This window comes from Sceloporus occidentalis, unplaced genomic scaffold, assembly GCF_023333645.1.
Source record: "Sceloporus occidentalis isolate IW3139 unplaced genomic scaffold, rSceOcc1.0.p SCAF_4, whole genome shotgun sequence".
Lineage (NCBI taxonomy): Eukaryota > Metazoa > Chordata > Lepidosauria > Squamata > Phrynosomatidae > Sceloporus > Sceloporus occidentalis.
Genome location: NW_028316984.1, coordinates 168,070,270 through 168,092,695, shown reverse-complemented (window position 1 = coordinate 168,092,695; position 22,426 = coordinate 168,070,270). Strand labels below are relative to the sequence as shown.

The 22,426-nt window shown below is 40.5% G+C and overlaps 1 protein-coding gene across 23 annotated transcripts in view; it reads right to left on the bottom strand.

Moving 5' to 3' along the window:
- The window catches only part of NRXN3 (neurexin 3), a 1,638,958-nt gene that overhangs the window by 389,877 nt on the left and 1,226,655 nt on the right, over positions 1-22,426 (bottom strand). The window lies entirely within an intron of this gene.

The following is a 22,426-nucleotide window of genomic DNA, read 5'->3' as shown; positions in this document are numbered from 1 at the left end:
CTTCTGGCAGGCCTTCCCAGTATAGTCAAAACTGAAGAATTTTGGGAGCTGCAATTCAACAACATCCGGAGTGCCAACTGCTACAATAAAGTTATGCATGCTTACTCAGAAGTAAATCCCATTGCATTCAGTGGTTTATATTATAAACTGTAAATATACAATTTATTGCCTGAGATAATGTCCATGAGCAGCATTTGCTGCAATGAGACACAACAGCAGACCATTTCTATTGAGGGCAGAATTAATTTTAGAGATCGATGTCTTGCCAGACTTTTATAAATATTTAGCCCAGGGCATTGTAAAATTAAAATTCATTGCAATTTAATATTCAGAGTTAAGATTTAAAAGGTAAGCAAGACAGAAGATATGTCCATGTTAACTCTGCACATAGGTTGGAGCTGCTCCCCTCTGTATCATGTGTTCACCTGCCTGCAATTGCATTTGTCACTCCTTAAATAAAATATAAATAACCAATAAATGAAACAATGAGATGGGAAAAAGTAAGAGGGAAGTCTTCACACATCACTTCTCCCCTGTCTTGCCACAATGCCCTTCCATCAACACCAGATGGTAAGGAGTTGTGTAGAAAACAGCCTCTTCACATGGACCTTTCTAAATCTGATCAAATCTACACTTTGACTTGTATAAGAGACCAAGAAACTAATGTATCAGAGTACTGCTGAACTGTAATATGCTCCTACCTAATGAGTTGTTGTGTGCCTTCAAGTCATTTCTGACTTATGGCAACCCCAAGGCAAACCTATCATGGGGTTTTCTTGGCAAGTTTCCTCAGAAGGGGTTTGCCATTGCAATCCTCTCGGGCTTAGAGAGTGTGACTTGCCCAAGGTCATCCAGTGGATTTCCATTACTGAGCCAGGATTCTAACCCTGCTCTCCAGAGTCATAGTCCAGCACTCAAACCATTACACCATGCTAGCTCTCTCATCTAGAGACCAGTACTTGATTCTAAAAATGGCACTAAAGCTTAAGCATTAGTGAGTTCTGTCTCAAATTAATTCCTGCCTTCAGTTGTTTGCCGGGGGTCCTTCAACAAAGGTTTCTTGGTAAGGTCATAATAAGGAAGGAAGGAGAAAGAGATATTGCATCTTGTCAGACTGCAGGTCTTATCAAGCTTAACAATTGGCCACACTAACTAGGGATAACAAAAGTTGCAGTCAAACAACATCAGAACTACAATTCATTCCTACTCTTGCTCTTAGGAATCAGAAGCAGGATTTCCAGCTTCCTTGACCATCCTACATGTCCCAGGCTACTTGTCCTACTGCCCCACAACTTCATCTCCAACTTTTTAAAAATTGGCAGCTTTTGTCACAGTAGAACAAAACAGAAAATCAAAGAGCTGATGTACAGGGATAATGTATATGGAGAATAATGTAAAATTCTCTCTTAAAATCAATACAGGGGACTGAGGCCAAGAGGTGCTGCAGAAAGGAGACATGACTGATTTAGCTGTATCCTAGTTTTAATACCATCTGAATGTTACCTGAGGCAAGTCTCCAGAAACTCCCTGTCTTATTCATTCATCTTGGCAACAATGGAGAAAGACTGCTAATTTTGAAGATTAATTTGTGATACCTGGTGCTTTGAAAATTCTAACTTAATATTCAGAACACCTTATTTATTTCATACCTTAAACTTATTCCAGGTGCACAGATCCTAAAGCAAGTGAAACAAACAAACAGTTATATAACTATATCTGTAATAAGAAATAAAGATATTCCCTTCCATGACAGAAGTACCACTTTTTTGATAAATACAGTGGGCCCTAGGTATCTGCTGGAGTTTGGTTCCAGGATCCCCTGTGGATAACAAAATCCATGGATGCTCAAGTCCCATTAAATACAGTGGTGGAGTAAAATGGTGTCCCTTATATAAAAACAAGGTTTGCTTTTTGGATTTTAAGTATTTTACAAAATATTTTCAAATTGTGGCAGCTTGAATCCATGGATAAAAAATGTGTGGATACAGAGGGCTGACTGTACCAGGATTCAGTTGTCATATGCATGCAAAAGACAAGCATGCCCCATTATTAAGTAAGAGTATAAATTTTCTACAGCAGACAAAGGTGGAATTGCAGATGCTTGTAGAACGTAGTGTCCATAATCTCTCATATTAGGCTGTGATGATGAGACTTTCAGGCCAAAATTATCTGGAGGATCCCTGTTGCCCGTCACTGCCTTCACCCAGTAACATGGAGTGATAAATCTATTGTCTCTTTGGGGACAGAAAACTATGAGTGGGTTTTCTTCTATTGTAAGAGAACTAAAGTAAGAAGGAGGGTGTGTGTGGTGAAGAGCCGTCAGATGGGGTGGGGGTGGAGGGAGGCAATGGCTTCAGGATAAAAAATGAACTAGCAGGCACCAAGAGCTCATCTCCAAGCCCACATAGGAAGAGCAATTGAGAAATAGTTTATCCTACCTCCCAAGTAGGGTCAGAAGAGATAATTGAAAGGTGACAGCCAATATGTAGTTATCGTCTGTGTGATGAGAAAGGTGCGTATGAATTTCCAGTGCTGCGTGCTTTCTGCCTGTTGCAGTATGCTGCCAGAACAGTACTCTACAGAAGTGATCTGTCATAACAAATTATGCAAGGAATGAGAGGGGAAGTACTGTGTGTGGCTTGGTCATCTTGGAATTAGGAATATAGAAGAAATTGGCTGGGCCCAAATTTTTGTAAATGCGTGCAAAAATGCATATATTTGGGGAAATGTGCACAAAAAGTTTGGTAACTTTTATATGGAGTTCTTTTTAAAAAAATGAATACTGCTGCTTTTATAAAAGGAGTCAAACTAAATATGTTGTCAATTAATAATATTCCCAGATTTTCTTCTCCTTGAAAATAAAGAGTGTCTTGACACACTGACAAGTCAAAAAATTGTAGCATGTCTTGATACAATAAAAATAAAAATGTCAGCCACCCCGAGATTTACTATTCTGGAGTGGGCACAAAGAGACCACTGCTCCCTCATCCAGTTTTTCATTCTTGTTGATTTTCCACAAAAGCCATGTTGATATTTCTACTACCACATTTTTTCTATCATTTTCCACAACCACTACTGGTAGCTGTTTACAAAGAAAACTGCTGAGTTTGGGGGTGGGGGTTAGAAGGAAATGTTAGCAACATTAAGCAAATAAATCTTACATCATTTAAAAGGCTCTCTCTGTCAGCGTTCTCCTTGTGTCGGTCTTTCAGAAGTCATTTTCAACACATTAAGGTCTGGGTAGTGTAGGCTGGGAGCGACACTAATTATTAAATCTTTCTTCTTTTCAATTCTGCTCAGAGCAGGATAATTATATGACAGATCTTTTTCCTCTTCTCTATACTTTTCTGAAGAAAATTGGCTTGACTTCTCTCCATTTGGTCCCTTTGTACGTGCATGCATGAGAGGCTTGGGTTTGATGGGCAAGTGCTGATTCCAGCATCCCTCCTGCTTCATGCCTTCTGTCTGACTCTGATGTCCTGTGTCACACAGACTCTCTGAAAGGCTTTAATGCAGAGCCATAAAACAAAAGCTGGATTTCAAAGCCATTGACTACAATTAGAAAAGGTAGCTGTACCTACTTGCATACTAATAACACACCTTTCAAGAGAGCAACATTGCTGTGCTCTCATTAGAGGAGGAGGGCAGAGATAGCCTGGTCCCACTTACCTATTGTAACAGCCTTGTTAGCTACCAGTTTGTGGAGGATGGCCAGAGGATGTGATTTAGTCAAAGCATGGGGCAGGGCTTGTGGTTTTATTATTGGCTTCTCTAGAAACTGAGGGTTGTAGCACTCTTCCCTAGTATTTTTAACCACTTAAACTATTTTCAGACAGCTGGTCTTTTCTGAAACCACTGGCTCCGGCACAATTTGTGCTAAGAAATGAGGAATGTTTGTAACAGCTGGATTGCCATATTTCTCTCTCTCTCTCTCTCTCTCTCTCACACACACACACACACACACCCCTCACCTTTTCCTCAAAGCTGAGACCCATCTCCTTTTCTATTCCCCTATCTATGGACCCATACATATATATGTGCTTGTGTGTGCGTGCATACATGCATGCATACACATAGCACTCACTGCACATAGCATAACAGAATACCGGTGCTGCTGCTCATTGGTATATCTTCCATGCAAGCAACTGCTAAGAAAGAGAGAAATTCTACTCGGGTCTTTAGAATAGGATTAAACTAAACACATGGGCAAAGAGAACAGACAACCTCTGCAACCCTGTGTTACTCTCTTCACACGGAAGCAATCCCCTACAATACGTAACCTCAGAAGGCATACTGGATCAGTTATGGCATCCACAAATTAACAAGAAGAGAAAGTGGCACCCACATGTTAGATATAAGAGATATAGCTATGTATTTAGATGCAAAATTCCATGTTCTTGGATGCAAAAGTCTTAATGTATTCAAAGCACAAATGGGATGGGTGGATGTAAGCTTTGCTTTCATCTGAATTCATTTTTTAAAAAATCTTCTTTGCCCAATATGAGGAAAAAATAAAATTGGCTAAAATTTTCAAAGACAAACAGGAACAAAATTACCAACTATTTGCAATGGGCAGGTTCAATATGTGCAAGAATTTCTAGCACACAGAGCATATTGTTGTTCCTGCCCATCTAGTAACCGCTAAAGAGGAAGAGCCCCTTATAGCAAATATGTAACAACTCAAATTCCACACTAACATGGTTGGAAGCCCTGGAGATGTAAAGACATCTTGCCAAATTACTGACTCATGATGAGACTACTGAAAGTTTGATAAAACCCGAGAGACCTCTTGCTTCCACTACGAAAACCAGAGAAGCATTTTCTTAACCATGAAGTCTTCAGCAATTTGCACCAAATATCTCTATATGACGTGAGTATCTCCTCACCATTTTTGAATCAAGAAACACACACACAGCAAACATATAAGGGAAGGTCTGCTTTATTTTAAAAAAACAACAACTATACACCAAGACAATGCTTTTAATTAAAATCCCCGCAACAAGGCAACAGCTGTTGTCATTTAGCTATGCTATTTGCAGAATTTACACAGTTTGAGCCATTTATGAAATTTGGGCCAAATTCTTCCCGTATATGTAAAAACTCCCTTAGGACTGACAGAAAAGATTTTTTTCACAGGTAAAAAAAATCTCTTTCATATAAAACAAGGGAAGATATGAGCCCCCAGAATACACATCAAGTCAAACCTAGACTTTGAAGAATTATACATTCAGACCTGTACCTCAGTGGAAGAATGTGCCAGTTTTGTTTTAATCTGAAGTTCTTTGCCTCCTGAATATAAAGACATTTTTGAAGGTTCAAAAGTTTTTATACAAATGAACTAAAAATTCTCACCCATACCTGATTCATACCAAGTACGTGTGTGTGTGTTGTGTGCCTTCAAGTCATTTCCAACTTATGGCAACTGTAAGGCACACAACACACACACATACTGGGCGTGGATCAGAGATGGGTGAGAATTTTTAGTTCATTTGTATAAAAACAATTACTTATGTTGTGGTATAATGAGGGAAGGGTTCAGTCATGTACCTATGGGAAGGTGGGTAAAATGAAACCATTGCTCTCCCAAATAAAACTCCCCAGTGAAATTTTCCTTTAGCCCCCAAATTTCTATCATTGGAGAAGATGAAACATTTAAAATAATTCTTACCTAGAACTCTTACATTTGCAGTGTTCATGTTCCCTTGGTATCTTTCCCTACCTCCTTACTTTGGAAGCCTAAACTATATTTCGAAATGCTCAACTGAAGTTTTAAGTTATGAAAATGCTAGAAATTTGGGAAGTGAAAGAAATTTAACTGGAAGGGGAAGAATACTTATTTGAGAGTCAATGTACTTATTTCTCTCCCCCCTCACCCCCAAATAGCTATTTCTCTAGAAAAGCTGTAAACTAGGATGTTGAAAGTTCATACTTTGCTCAACATGAAGGGCTAAAAAGAACATATGCAAAACACAATAAATCTCCCACTGTTTAATTTTTTTACAATATGAATCCATCACACAGTTTAGAGCTAACACAGTGCATTCACAGACATGATATCTCAATTCCAATTTATTGCATCCAAGGCCCTGTTTTTGTGGGCCAAATAAAACATTCTCCCTCGGTGCTCTCAGTGGGGTGTCTGGATGACATACAGGCCAAACCGCAGTTCTAGTGCAAACAGTATAGACAGTGTCCAGACAGTGCATCACCAAACCTATGGTATACCACCCTCCTAATGGATTAAAATCACTCATCTTCCAGGAAGATCTGGATCCCTCCTTGCAATGCAAAATGGCTGTTTACAATGTGTCCCACTGTGCCACCAGTACAGTGGCTGCCACAGTGAACCACTTACTCTATGGTCAGAATGAGGTGCCAAGCCATGTGATTGAGAAAGGGTACCTCATTCTGACCTCAGAGTGAATGACATGCCACCATCGCAGCTGTGCCAGGTGTCATAGTGGGACAGGCATAAAATTGGTTGCCCCACATTGCAATGGGAATACTCAGGTTACAGGGGGACATCAGGGCAGATGGTCTGCTCCTACAATGTTCTAGATTTAGTGTGTGTGTGTGTGTGTGTGTATGCATCAGGGTTAGGCTTCCAATCTTTTATTTTGTTTCCTTTCTTGTTGTATTCCTAACACTTATTATTTATACATCATTGCTGTTCTTGGTTTGAAAAAAAGGGTCTGCTGGGCAATTCAACTATAGGAATATTAAGTGTACAACAAGCTACAGCAGAAAGCAAGCAAGCTGAATCAGTCACTGACACTGGCCGGGGGACATGCCTGAGGCTAGAAAAAGAGAAGCTCTCTACAACCTCTTTTCTAACCCAATTTGGGCAATGCAAACAGGCACTTCAGATATCTTTCTAAACAACCTTATTCATTTATTTAAACTGAATGGGAGATTTATTTATTAGGCAAATATCCCCACTACAATATTCCTTGGGGAGGGGAGAAAGGGAGTTCCATAAAGTAGAAGCCAGGAAGATTTTAAAAAGAAGAAACCAAACAGTAAAACAATAAGTATTAGGAGGGGTAGGGGACTAGTACTAGAAAATAATATTTTCATGTCTTGATGACTTCCTAATATTACTATATATAATTTGCATCTTTCCCCACATCTTCTTACCTGCTCTCACTGGAATAAAGCAGAAGCTTTTCCTTGCCAAATTTACAATATAATATATAATATAATATATAAATAATATATTATGTTACTTACTCTCCTAGGATAAGGTGTTTTGTTTGTTTGTTTTTCAGAATACACACAAAACTAGACCTACAACAATGAGGTATGAATTTTACATCCTGGTCAAAAGCTCTCCAACTGTCCCAATTTGACTAAAATGGTCCTGATTTATCCTCTCTCATCCTACATTTTCAATTGTTCTTTTAAATGTCTCAATCTCTATATACTTCTTCCACTTCCCTTTTCCTCCTCAGCTTAGTTCAATTGCTGTAACCTGAATTCAAAATGCAAAAGTAGCTTAGCCTCAATTAATTTGGCAGGGAAGAGTGGAGAGAGAAAAGGAGAGGATGGGATCTTGCCTTTCCTAGTAAGCTTAGGCAAAAGTAAACAGCTGCAATTTCTCCTAGCTTGCATGTTCTTTCTCATTAATAACTTTTGCCGTCTTGATCTCACTCATGTTGCTTAGCCGCTGTTTTCATATTTTAAATTCTGGAGGGCGTAAGAGTTGTAAACAATACCCAGAATTTAAATACACTAAAGGCAGCAGATCCTGTTTGATTTTGAAAGCTAAGCAGAGGCAGCCCTGGGTTGTACTTGGATGGGAGACCCCAATGAATATCAAGTGCTGCAGGCTGTTTTTCATAGGAAGAACTTGGTAAAACTACCTCTGAGTATTCCTTGCCTAATAAAACCCTAACAAATCCATGGAGGTCACCACAGATTGACAGGCAACTTGAAGACACACACACACATACACACACACACACACACACAGAGTTAACTGCCATGTACATTTTTTTCTAGCCAAACAATTGTTTGTGCAACAGTTACCCAAAAAGATTGATTTGTGCTCACTGCAGTGTTTTTACAAAAACAAAACAAAACAAATCGAACAAACAAAAACACTCTGGGGGGAGGCTGACAACTATTAAGAAAATCAAATCCATTTTATGTGAGTAAACATGTTCCCTGGCTCTGGATGTTTAGGTTTTGTGGAATACCATTGATTCTGCATCCATAATCACTCTTGTGGGTGTGTGATATTTTTTACCCTGCAGAATTGGGATTCTCACTGGGGTCAGAAAACTGCATATTAAAGAAGTAAGTGAAGGTTCTTGTATCTGCCTTGATAATAATCGAAGTAGGAAGTGCTTTCAGTAGGATTCTTGCCATGATATAATTGTTTTGTGTAACATCATTGTAGCCTGAATTCCACAAATACTAGATATTCATAGCAATTATATCCTTGAAAAGTGTTTCACACTGACCTTTTAACAGAAAGAAATGGACACATTAATGGAATTTTAACATTACTGCTACATTTGCTTCTATACAAAGAGATTTCTATAGCTTTTGCTTGGATTTCTTTTTTTAAATAGAATCTAGTCCTTATGGTTGAAAGGATTAATCTGAAAATTTGACAAGTGATATATGCTTCACTTTCACTCTTCCTTGTTCATATAATTCAACAATTATGTATTCCATGATAACATCAAGCCAGAGATATTAGAGAAAATACATGATGCCCATGCCATTAATAACTGAGTGGATGAAATAAGCTTTTCTTGTTAGGTCATACTGCAGTTCTTCTTGCTCTATTATTTCAAATCAGCTGGTACAAGAGAATTGTTCCTGTGTGTGTGTGTGTGTGTGTGTGTGTGTGTTTTGCTCTTTCCTTAACATGAATTTTGCTCTTTCCTCAACGTTTGAAGCCATTTCAGCTTTTTAAAGAAAAGAGTCATCCATCTTAAATGCTTGTTTTGTCCTTCACCAGGACTAGTACATTCCTTGTTTTAATGTTCTTTGCAAAACAAACTTTTCAAACAAAAATCATTTTTAACGTTAGAGGAAATGTAATAAATGAGCAAGTAAACAAAAAGGGGAGAGGTGGGTGAGGGTGAATGAAGGGAAGAAGAGCTGGGATTTTAAGGTTGGAAATGTATAGAGGGGTATGTTGTTATGCATTTCAGTGCTGTGAGCATTGGTTTTGTGTAATTTTATGCTTGTTTGTTTAATAAAACAAAAAAACCCACCTATTTTTAACACAAAGAACAATATTTTCAAGGAAAATTTTTGCTATAATTCTCTTGTGGATCCCCTCCCTCATCCAAATCTCATCTTTATGATTGAAAGGATTAATCTGAAAATTTGACAAGTGATATAGGCTCCACTTTCAAAATGGCTACTTTTGCACAAAACTGCCAATATTTTGCATAAATGAAATTTCTGCCAAAACAAATGTCCTGAAGTATAAAGAAAATAACTGAACTCTCACCCAACAAAGACAAAGAATTTGAAAGTGCATTATGTGTGTATTTTACAGGTTGGATTGTTTCTTTTATGTAACTGTTTGCACCATTGTGGAGAGGACCTTTTAATCATACGTCCACTTTTGGACAATTTGGACATGCCAATTGGAACAGTAGTACATATTCTTTTTTAAAAGATGCAAAGCCCCCCACATTTCTCAAAAGGAAAGCTCATACATACCTGAAACATTGGATGCACACTACATTCAGGGGTATCACTGGGGGTGTGGGGAGGGTTGCAGGTTATACCCTAAGGTGGTGTGACACCCAAACATCTGCCTTTTGGCAGAAATCCGTTGTGGTGTTTGACCTCATCCCTTTAAAATGAGCTCAGACGAAGGGGTGGTGTGAATTGGATGAAGCTCAGTGGGAGGAGAAAGGGGAGTCCTCAGTTGTTCTTGTTTTAAAAATTAAATTTTAAAAAAATTAAAAATGTAAAAAAAGTTACACTTCTCTTTAAAAACATCACATCTTAACAAATTTTCACTTGAACCACATGAAATTATGTATGTGTAAATATATTAGGCTGTACATAAGATATTGTAATTTAAAGACATAATTTTAAATGTGCTTGTTGTTTATGTCACAGCTATTGCCATTACATTGTGATATACAGGAATTATGATTTATGAGTAATATTAGCACAAAAAACATTACTGAGGATTCTGTATTGTGTGGTATAGGAGGAGGTCAAGGGGGGGGGGGGTGACACCAACCCTAGTGACCTCACTGACTGCATTGACAGCAATAGACAACAAAAGATGGAAGTGCCAGTTCACAAATAACCTTGCTGTGAAAAAAAAAAGTCATCATCCAAAAGAAACCATGCTGGGTTATGTACCATCTGCTGAATGGGATAGGGATATGAAGAATAATCAAAATCACTAAGTGGAGCGTTCTGCAGGACTGATCTAGACAGGTCCCAGTTTTAGCCCTAAGGCATGCTGAACATAGAACACAGGAGTTTATCACACAGGATTTATCACCATGCAGAAACGGGATTTAACATGGGAAAATCCCACAAAAGCGAGATCGTTTTAACATGACATCCTGCATTAACGTACACAGAAAGTGAACAAATCCCGCAAAAGCAGGATTGTTTTCACACAACATCAAGGGCATTGGGCATTAATCCAGCATTAACCCGCATAGAAAGTAGACAAAATTAGCCGCTTTTTATTTTCAGGATTCTGCCGATAGTAAAAAGCAGCCGATTTTGTCCACTTTCTGTGCAGGTTATTTTTGCATTAATGCACAATGAGTCTGAAAATGATCCCACTTTTGCAGCATTTTTCCAGGATTTAAATCCCATTTCTGCAAGGGATTTAGGCACTTAGCCTCCAATGTGATAAACTCCATAGAAAAAGTCATTTGGAGAGCCTCAACCAAAGCTGCCCTGCCATGTCTTCCCTCTCCCTGTTCCAAACTGCACAGACATCAGGTATGTAGCTCCAGTTGTTGTACTTTTTGTTTTATCTTCTCAGCCATTTGAGCGTGTATGATTGAACTTGCTGCAACCCACAGAGAATAATGAGATTCAGAAGCAAAGCAGTATGACAAGGAAATGGCCCAATTATGCTGAGCCTTGCTTTTCTCTCAGCAAAACAGAGCCATTGCAACCATTCAGCACACAAAAGGTAGCAGGCGCCCTGAGATGGCTGTCGAAGGAATAGGAAAGAAAGATGACAATTATTTTAATCACCTTCCAAAGGGTGGCAAATGACAGTAAAGTTTGCCATAATAGTAACATTATGCTAAAGAGTCAACAATTTCCTATGGACTTTATTTCCAGAATGAAATCCAAAACAGCTTTTCATCCTCTGTGTTATTGAAGCATTGATTATTTTCCATTAAACAATATTTGAGTCACTGCGTTGTTGTTCCACTCAAAGCAAGACAGAGACCAACTCTGCTAATTATGTGGGGGTGCAAGTAATTCTGAAGGAATGAATTTATTTTCTTCTATCTATTGGGTTTAATCTATCCTTGCATCATAATCCAACACCCACCTATATTTGAACCTGAGTGACAAAGTCCTATCGAATGTATTGACAGCAATACAATGTATGTATTTACTTTCTGCATGGAAAGTAGAGAGTGGATAAATTATTGGGTGGAAGGGGAAATAGATGTGTTGTTAGCATAACCATCAGACTGCATCAGAGGGCACAACAGAAAGGAGAGATATTCCATGGGCTCTGCTGAGACAACAGCAATGTTTGGTTCCTCTTCTGCTTGAACTGTATACACTCCAGCTGGCTGTCATAAGTACTATGTAGCAAATGCTAGAACCCAAGTTTGTTTGTTTTTCAACCTTCCCCTCCCAATCCCATTTTCTTTTGTGTCATGTCACTTAGTTTTTCCATTTCTTTTCTTTTCTTTTCTTTTCTTTTCTTTTCTTTTCTTTTCCTTTCTTTCTTTTTTTAGATCTTGCATTTTAGATTGTAAGCCTGAGGGCAGACCTGTCTTATCTTCATAAGTTGCTCTCGTAGCCTTTTTTGTTTTTTGAATAGACTAAAAGTGTTTCAAATAAAAGGAGACATAAGGAGACCAATATTCTGACAATTATGAACATACACACACAGGATGAGTTTCGTTTTATTGTCATCCAGTCAATGAGGTTGACTGTCTGAAGGCTCAGGGCAGACAAAGCAAATCTCTTTCCCACACATTGCAAAATTAATTTATGGAATTCACTACCACTGGCTTTTGATGGCCCCTGGCTTAGATGACTCTAGATTTTCTAGAAGGAGAGAAAATCCATGGATGATGAACCACTCGAGAACTGAAGGCAGCCTCCACCATTAGTATTTGAACGCTATGCAGGGCCACAACAGGGCAGTGATGCAGCCACTCACTACAACGAAGTCTCCGTCTCCCAATCTTAAAGTTGGGGAAGATTTACTACACAGAATCCCAGGTCCAATCCACTGGGGCTTTTCTTACATCCTTACAAATACCATGTACACAGAGATTCAGCCATCTTTATGCTGTATCCTATCTACAAGTATCTACAAGCATCAAACTGGCCCTTGTTGGAGACAGAAGATTTATGAAGTTAAACTTTGAGGTGATTCATCCAGATCTCTCATAATACTTCCACTCCATCTTAGCTACCTACTAAAGCAAAATGAGAGTCAATGGCGGGTTATAGACCGCCCATTTGGGGTGGTCTGCACCCGCCCCTTTCCCTGGTGTATCGGGGCCTCAGTGTGCAGAGCGGCAGCCGCTGAGGCCCCGATCCGCCGCTTTTCAGGCTGCGGGGAAGCAGCAAAACGCCGCTTCCCCGCAGCCTGAAAAGGGGTGTCCCTGGGGCTTCAAGCCCCAAGGACACCCCGCGGCAGCGGGGAGAAGGAGAAAGGGGCCGCTTTGCCCCTTTCTCCATCGCTTCGCTGGGTGCAGCCGTCTGAAGGCTGTGCCCAGCGAAGCAAAGCGCCGCTGCAAACCAGGAAGGAGCTCTGAAACGGAGCTCCTTCCTGGTCCGCGGAAAGGGCGCCCTAGGCGCCCTGGCACGGACCGACGACATCACGTCCGTGCCGCCCCATGTAGAGGCAGCGCGGTCGTGACATCGTCATGGCGGCCCCTTTGTGGAAGGGGAGCCGCCATTTTGTACGGACTCAGTCCGTACTAGGCTTAGGGGGGTGCGGAAGCACCGCACCTTCCTAACCCTAGTATGGACTGAGTCCGTACTTTAATGGCGGTTTGTAACCCGCCTTTGAGTGTACAGTTGGGACGCCACATTTGCAGCTTCAACTTTTGCAGCTTTGATTATTCACAGATTTGATTAAATATCCTCTTTCTAGGTCTCTAGGTCCTCCGGTGTGACTCTACCATCAACTTCCACTCAATGTTGCACTGGTGGACTAGAGGTTCTTAGAGAGAATAATTCTCTAGGCCTTTGTAGGTCCTTCAGCAAAATTCTATAACCAACTTCTGGAACCATACAGTTGCCCTGGCGGACCGAGGTATTCCTAGAGAGGTGTTCTTTCAAGTTAAAAAAATAGTGCTGGGGTGTTTTTTTATGTGTGGTTTTTCAACTTTCATAGGGGTCCTGTGCCCCTACCCTCAGTGAATGTGGAAGGTCTACCATATGTTCATATTGCATCACATTTGGTTCATCTCAATAGCAACAAAAACATATCAAAAGCCTGCCAGAAGACTCCTTTTGTCTACACACAAAGTTATCCTACAATCTTATAGTTTGGATGATCATTAAATGTAAGCAGGTTTGGTCTCCTTTATCACTCAGCTTCTTAAACCTCAGTCTTTTTTCTAGATCTTCCCTTCAAGGCAGAAGAGATAAAATGAGTGGCATCCAAGAATAGATGAACTAAGCCACGTGATTATTACAGAGCCTGAGGCTTGACAAAGAAGCTTCATTAAAAGGTTTTTAAGTACAATAAAATTGTTCCATCTTTCCTTCAGCACACATCACCCTCCCCTTTCTTCATATAAGGTCTATTAGCACATTTGCATTCTCTCTTCTGCTTCATCCACTCTTAAATCTCACCCTTGTGTTAGGAGAGGAAAGATGGACAGATAGAAAGAGCCAGTATGCACAATGTAAGTAACAGGCAAGCTGAATCTAAAATGAAACCTCTTTCATGACACACAAACGATGTATTTCACCTGCTCTGGAACTCGTGTCATCTTTCATTTCAACACTGTCCACTGCTACCTTGGAAACACATTTCCAAGGTATTTCTTAAACAGAAAGGAAGCTTACAAGTTTTGAAAATGTTTCAGTGGCTGTGATAATAGAATTTAATATTTTATTCTCCTTTGAAATTAACATTTTAAATGTGTATTTCAATGGATGTTTTGGGATTCTGTGTAGTAAACCCTTCCCCAACTTTAAGACTGGGAGATGGAGACTTCTTTGTAGTGAGTGGCTGCAGCACTGCCCTGTTGTGGTCCTGCATAGTGTTCAAATATGTCTGCACACACTGAACGGTATCCAAAGCAACAGGATAATAAGAAATCAAGTTTACATCCACTGGACCTGTATCATGTACAACAGAGGTCGGCAACCCCTGGCCCGTGGGCCATATGCGGCCTGTGGAGGCGGCGGGACCGGCCCCAGCCTGGTCCTGCCGCCGCCTCCTCCTCCTCCTCCTCCTCCTCTGGGCCTCCAAGCTCCCTTTGGCCCTTTAAGAACAGTGGCGAGGAGGAGGAGGAGGACGAGGCCTGGCTTCATCCTCCTCCTCGCTGCCGCCCTTAAAGGCCCAAGGGCCAAGCCTCGTCCTCCTCACCCCCGCTGCTCTTAAAGCCCCCGTGGCTGACGGAGGAGCCCAGGCCGGGGCTACCTTCTCCCTGGCCTGGGAGCCTCCATGGCTGACGGAGGAGCCCAGGCTGGTGAGAAGGGAGCCTGGCCTCGGTGAGGCCGCTGCCTTCTCACCGGCCCTGACAGCCGCAGAGAGGAAGAAAGGGAAGGGGGTCCCCCTGCCCTTTCCCTCCCTTCCCATGGCTGCCTGACAGCTGCGGAGAGGAAGGGAAGGGGGTGGGGGAAGAGGAGGAGGAAGAGGAGGAGGAGGGAGGAAGGAAGGAGCAGGAAGAGGAGGGAGGAAGAGGAGGAGGAGGGTGGTAGGAAGGAGGAAGAAGAAGGAGGAGGAGGAGGAGGAGGAGGAGGATTTCCATTCCATTTGGTGAGTGTGACTTTCCACAGTGCATTTCTGTGTATTTTCGGTGCTTTTAATGCTAAAAGGTCTGCTGTAACAATGATAGTGGTGGTGGTGATGATGACGATGATGATATTGATATTAGCTAGCTTCTGAGGCCCAAATGTCCTCCATTTTGATCATGCCTAACAAACATGCATTTATATTAACATTTTTTAAAAGCATCAAAAAATTTTTGCATGTCCTCCATTTTTAAAAAATGTGTCCTACATTTGAAAATGTCCTATATTATTTAATTATTTATTTTTTGGCTTCGGCCTCCCAGTTGTCTGAGGGACAGCAACCCGGCCCCCAGCTCAAAAAAGTTGCCTACCCCTGATCTACAATATCCAAGGAAGAGCAGATCTCAGCAGTTTTGGCTGCAAAGTATCTTGCAAATTCTTTTGTTTGTATTTTGCATTCTCTTTTCCATTTTGAAAACAAGATGAGATATCTCTATTTTTCTTACTTGCAAAGTGAAGACCCATTATAGTTCACCAATGAAGGAAGACTTACACTTTCCTCGTGGTACTTCAAATACAGTCGGCCTCATAGGCAAGCTTGCCTTCCACGGCTTTGAGCTTACATGGAAGGCAAGCCTCAGCAGAAATAATGGGGCACGTACTTGGACTGTGCGCCCTGTGCGCTGCCGTGAGTATGCACCCATTATTTTTAATAGGGCTTGAGCATATGCTCTTTTCACCATACGCAGGGGGGTGGGTGGGTGGGTGGGTCCAGAATGGATCCTTAGCTTATGGGGAGGGTGCACTGTACCAAACAAGTCCCTCCCTCAATGCCAGTGAAAAGTTATAAGTCAGAAGAATAACATGCTCAGCCCTCACACAAGGGCTTTAAGCACCCAGCTCTCAAAAGTCTGGCTTTTGAGTTGAGAATCAGTGTGTCTTTTGAATCAGATCATAGAAGATGGTTGGGAATTTTGTTTAGTTTGTTTATTTATTTATTTATTTGCTGAAGGAACTTTCCCAGTGGAAAGAATGGAAGGTTAGAAAGATAGATATAACAAGGCTGTCAAAATCTGAATGTAGGAGAAAGTAAAAATGATAAACTGTCTATCCTTGACACAGTGGATGAAACATTGCCCCGCCGCCATGCTCCCTCTAGTCTATCTGACTTCTTGGTGGCAAAAAAGAGATCGAGGATACACAGCCCTTGGCCAGGCCAAATTTGTGGGGTTGTAAAGAGACAGAGATTCACTTGGTACTAATATATTCTATACTTTCTCATATGTTTTAAATAATAATAAAAAAACCTTCCCTAATCTGACCTTTTTCACCATCTGCCTCTACATTTTCCTTTTTAGAATACAGATTTTAGAGTCTAGTCTCTGAATGATGCATCAAATAAAACAAAAAGTTCCTTGCATGTAGAAATTGGTACATCAGGTAGAAGACACAGAAAATGCAGAATTGAAATAAATGTTAAATGGAAAACATTTTAACCTAGCAGTGTATGCTGTATCTGGGCAGCTATTTCATTTGAAGGTTATCTTAATGCTTATTCAGATAAAAATGACTGCATTTCCAGAGGGCTGAAGAATCAATACACCTACTATATATCAGGATTTCTTTAATCAGTCTAATTCAGTGTTGCTTTTTTACTGTCAATAAATTCTTTAGTACAATTTGTCTATCAACAACACAATCCTAGGGATATAAGTCTACATAAATTTTCTTCTTGGAGGCAAGAATGAACATTTTAAACCATTTTTCTCCTAGCTCTGAGAAAGTCCATGGAAATTTGACAGTTCCAAAGTCCACAGATCAGGACCTATTTGGTGCAAAACATGTAGTTTTTTTTAAAAACCAGAAAATGGCATTCCTGTACAAAATTGGCCTTTACTGGACTAAAATCTTATTTTCTGTACTTAAAAAAAATCCCATGTGTGTTTTCTACAAAGAATAATTTCAAAACTGTGAATGTGCTAACCTCCCCAGTATTCTCCTCTTCCTGACACTTGAGAAATCCATTTTTCTTCTATTATTCAAACATCTTCATTTTTTTCTACACAATGCTAAAATGAAAACAATTGTGGAAGCTGGGATAGAAACACAAAAAGCAATCAAGAAACTTGCTATCATGCATGAACAGAGTTGTAAGACTACATTTGTTTTCCAATTAAAATTTTGTAAACTGCTACCATCTATTTTTGAATTATTCTTAATAAACTAAATATTTAGCACAAGATTAATGACTGAATGATAAAAGAAAAATACTTCAGTCAAGCTTCAAAATTTGCCAATAGCTTCTTTTGGGAGAGTATGCCATAGCCTAGAAGCCCATGTCCTAACCAGACACCAGACAATCATAAAAGGATAGTGGAACCAAGAAAGAGCACTCTCAAAAAAGATCATAAAAACTCAAGCAGACTCATATGGCAGAGAGATGGGTTTTCAGATAATCTGGACCTAAGCTATGCAAGATTTTATAGGTCATGACCAGCACTTTGAATTTACCCAGAAATGGATCAGCAGCCAGATAAAGCTGCAGGGAGTTATAGGTTTTCTGTAACTAGCCCTGGTCAGCAGGGTAGCAGAATCATTTTGGACCTGCTGAAGTTTTTGAACAGTTACCAAGGGCAACCTCATCTAGAGGACATTACAGTATTCCAAACATGGTATAATCAAAGCATGCATTAACATAGCTAGATTTGAGATCTCCAGGAATAACTTCAGCTGGTATACTGTCTTTAAACATGCAAACATATTCTTGGCCATCACCAAAACCTGGGCCTCAAGGCACCACGGAGTACAAGATTACACCCAAGCTACAAACCTAGATTTCAGGGGAAGTGTTCCCTTATCCAGGACAGAATGAATCCACATTCCATGACCTATCTTTTAGCTGACTAGGATCTTATCTGTCTTGTTTGATTAAGCTCCATTAGTGACAATAGGTACTGATTTAGTACTTAAATGACTTCCTTGGAGTTTGATGGAAAGGAGAGATAGAGCTGATGTCATTGTGACACTCCAAATTTTCAAACAGACCAAATCACCAGGCATTCAAACTGGAATCTCCTGGCAGCACTTCCTGAAGCACTCCTACAGGAAAAGGACCAGAGCCACTGAAAAACAGTGCTTCCATGTCCAGAGAGGTGGCCCAAAAGCATAGCATGGTCAATTGTACAAAAATTAATGAGAGGTCCAGCAGAATCAACAGGAACATACTCTTTCTGTCCAGTTCCTGGTGGAAGTCATTCACTAAGCTGTCTCTGTCTTGTAACTTGGCTTGCAGCTAGACTGAAATGATTCTAGATAAATCTGTTTCATCCAGGAGCTACTGGAGCTGGGAAACACACAAAAAGGGATACTGGAGACTTGGTAATTGTCTGATATGGTGAGGTTCAAGGAGGGCATTTTCAGTAAAGATTTTACTACAGTCTCTTTTAGGCCAGACAGAAACATGTCTTGCTGCAGTGAGGCATTCACCATTCCCCTTACCCGCTCCGCTAGTCCCCTTCTGATTGCTTGAATTAGACAGGAAAGCCACATGGTAGTCTTTCTCTATCTTTCTCTCTGTCTCCAAGGACCCCATCGACATTCTCTGTCTGCACACACTGAATGGTATCCAAAGCAACAGGACAATCAGAAATCAAGTTTACATCCACTGGACCTGTATCATCTACAATATCCAAGGAAGAGCAGATCTCAGCAGTTTTGGCTGCAAAGTATCTTGCAAATTCTTCACAGTGGGATGTCACATAGGCTGCATTCTACTCTTGCAGGGTAGAGTGCAGAAAGCCCCTGACCACTTGGGACAGCTGTGTTGGATGACTCTGTGCAAGTTCAATAGTGGCACAGAAGTACAGTTTCTTGTCTAGGTCTTCCAATGGGCTCTAGACCTTGATCAGCCAGATCTCTTCTTATCTGCTATTATTGCTCTAATCTCCATCTCATTTATTTCATTGCTGCCAGCCCCCTAATAAATGAGGAGCTGGGAGGGCTATACCAGATGTGGATATACCAGAGATTGACCAGAGCTTTGACAGGATCACCTAGTCCTAGCACCTTAGCCAGCAGAGAACACTCCAAGAGCCATCAAGAATTCATCTCAATCCATAAGGCTCTAAGGGCACACCACCTGCCCCTGCCCCACAGCAGGACAAGAGCATGTTGCCTATTTCTGCTCATATTCCCTAGAAAGCTCTGATCCAGTTATATTTCAGACTTTGTAAAATTTACTTTTGAACTGGAATTCTCTGATTCTTCCAACCAACATGTCTACTGGTGACTGGGAAAAAAATGGAACAGAGAATTATAGTATGATAGGTAGATATTTGCACTAACAACTGTAACAACATGAAATATGTATACACAATCAGCCCTCCACATTTGCAGCCTTTGCCTTTTGAGGTTTTGATTATTTGTGAATTTGATTAGTATGTCCTCTCTAGGAATCCCTAGGTCCTCCAGAGAAATTCTGCTTGAAATTGACTATAGAGTTGCAATGGAGGATCTAGAGATTACTAGAGAAAACTAAACAAAACACTTCTCTAGGCATTTGTAGGTACTCCAGCATGATTCTATGATCAACTTTTGGCAGATGTTAATCACAGAGTTGGAGGACCTAGAGATTCCTAGACAGGTGATTTCTCAGATAAAAAAATAGTGTTATTTTATTTGTGGTTTTTTCACTTTCTCGGGGGTTGTGCGTCCCTAACCACAGCAAATGTGGAGGCCCTACTGTAGTAGCCTATTTGAATTATTTCTTCTTCTTCTTCTTCTTATTATTATTATTATTGTTATTATTAACCTTTATTTATGAAGCGCTGTAAATTTACACAGCGCTGTACATGCAATCTTTTGAGTTAGACGGTTCCCTGCCCTCAGGCTTACAATCTAAAAAGACATGACACAGAAGGAGAAGGGAGTGGTGACGGGAAAGGGTAAGAGGTCCAGCAGTTCCTCACAACCTCCGAGGCCTGGACCAAGGCAGATGGACTGGAGGGAGGGCTTGGCTTCAAAATGGAAGGTTAATCATAATCCAGGGAAAATACATACTCACAAGTAGGATAATACATATACAGTACATAGCAATACAGGAAATGGATCGATAAACAGTCAACAACAGAACATCAGATAGTAAGCGACAATTATGTGATGCCTGGGAAGGCTTCTCTGAACAGGATGGTTACTATTTTTAATGTCATTGATAGTATCACCACCTAATTGTACGGTCCATATTTATTTTTAAACATCTTTCCTGTAGTTTTTATGGTTACAGCTTAACTCATTAACTCATTTGTCCTGTACCTTAAGGATTTCTTGTACAAAATAAAGCACTTTCATCTCTAAAGTCCTTTAAAATCTTAATTACTTCTGTTTTTTTTCTAGTGAATTGCTTTGTGAAGCATATAGATCTCTGCAGACATTAGCTCCCAAGGGATCTTGTTCCCCTGTTTTGCAGCCTCAAGAATATCAGTAACTTTGCTGTGACTGTGCACACTTCTTTATCCTCTCAGAGTGGTATAATTCAAAGATATACCCATATTAGTCTGTAGAATCAGTATGTAGAGAGATCTTGTAACACTTTTGAGACTAACTGAAAGAAAAATGTTGGCAGCATGAGCTTTTGTAGACTACATCCTACATCCTCAGATACTTTTGGTGGAGTGGAAGCCAGGGACAGACATATATATGCCACAGGTATGTGAGAATGTCAATTCAAATTCAAAATCCTTTGGGTATGGAAATAAAGTTTATGGATGAATTCCAATTCTGCTGTTTCCCTTTCCAATATACCTTTGTAGTTCTTTTGTTTTATTGATGGTCCAGTTGTAATGATGGTCAGTTGTGGACAAAGACATAGCCTTTGGATATGGAAATGAGATGGCAAGACCAGTTTGGCTTTGAAACTAGCCTACAGATGGGGAGAATAGATGAGTGTACGATGCCCCCATGAGGATGGGGTCAGATAGTGTTGAAATGTGTGTTGTGAGTCAGGAAGCCACTGTGCCTGTTCAGTCCATTGCTCAGGCTGATTCCCTTTCCAATCTACCTTTGTAGTTCTTTTGTTCAAGGACTGCTGTTCTGAGATCTGAAATGGAATGCCCAGAGAGACGGAAATGTTCTGCCACTGTTTTTTGTGTATTCTCATTTCTAATGTCTGATTTATGTCCATTTATCCTCTGGCGCAGGGACTGGCCTTTTTGCCCAATGTAGAGTGCTGATGGGCACTGATGCCTTCCCTGACTTGTACCCAGGACTGATCTATTACAAAACAGTTTGAAGAGTGGAAATGACAGTACCCCATTAGTAATCACATATAGCTCCCAACTGGGATCAATCAGGTGCATCATCAATGAACTACAAGCCATTCTGGACAATAATACCACTCTTTCAAGGGCTCTTGGTGGCAAACCTTTACTCACCTGCAGACAGCCTCCAAACCTCATAGGAAGACACATGACACAGATGGGGACAGAGGTACTAAGCCTTGCCACAAACCAAGGTGCCAACTCTGCCCACACATTTATCCAGGAAATGTCATCACAACACCTAATAGCATCACCCACAATATTAGGGGGACCTTCTCATGCTCATCCTCCAATGTGATTAATGCCATATTTGTCATCAAGGATGGCCACTTCCTCCCTCCTCTCCATTTTCTATTGATTCATGAAGAGCATCTGATACTCTGTCCCTTACAGGACTTTGTATTCCAGGAAGACACTCTATGGCTGCACTCACATTACAGAAATAATCCAGGTTGACTCTGCTTTAACTGCCTTGGCTCAATGCTATGGAATCCTGGGATTTGCAGTTTGTCCCAGTACTTTCTGATGGAGAAGGCAAAATGTCTCACAAAATTACAAATCCCAGAATTCCATAGCATTGAGCCACATCTCAGTTAAACTGATGTCAACCTGGATTATTTCTCAGTGCAAATGCAGCCAACATCATGTACAGGAACACTGCAGTTCAGAAATCCAGGATTTTAGTAGACAAAACAGAAAAGCTTTATTCAGAAACGATTGATGTTCACCACAGATGTGAGTTGTCAGGACTGAGAATTCAGTCCTGGCACCCCATTTGCCAACAAAACCAACCAAATTTCTTCTTCCCTTTCCCCCATGGGTGCCCCTCCTTTTGACCCCCTACCATCCATTCTCATGGGACTGACCTTGAATCTCTAGGCACAATCTCACCTCCTTTTTTCTCTCTGCTTGTTAAGCACTAAAGGAAAGTAAGCAATAGCTCTAATAATTAACTTGTGACTACATGTCCTAGTATCCATATCAGT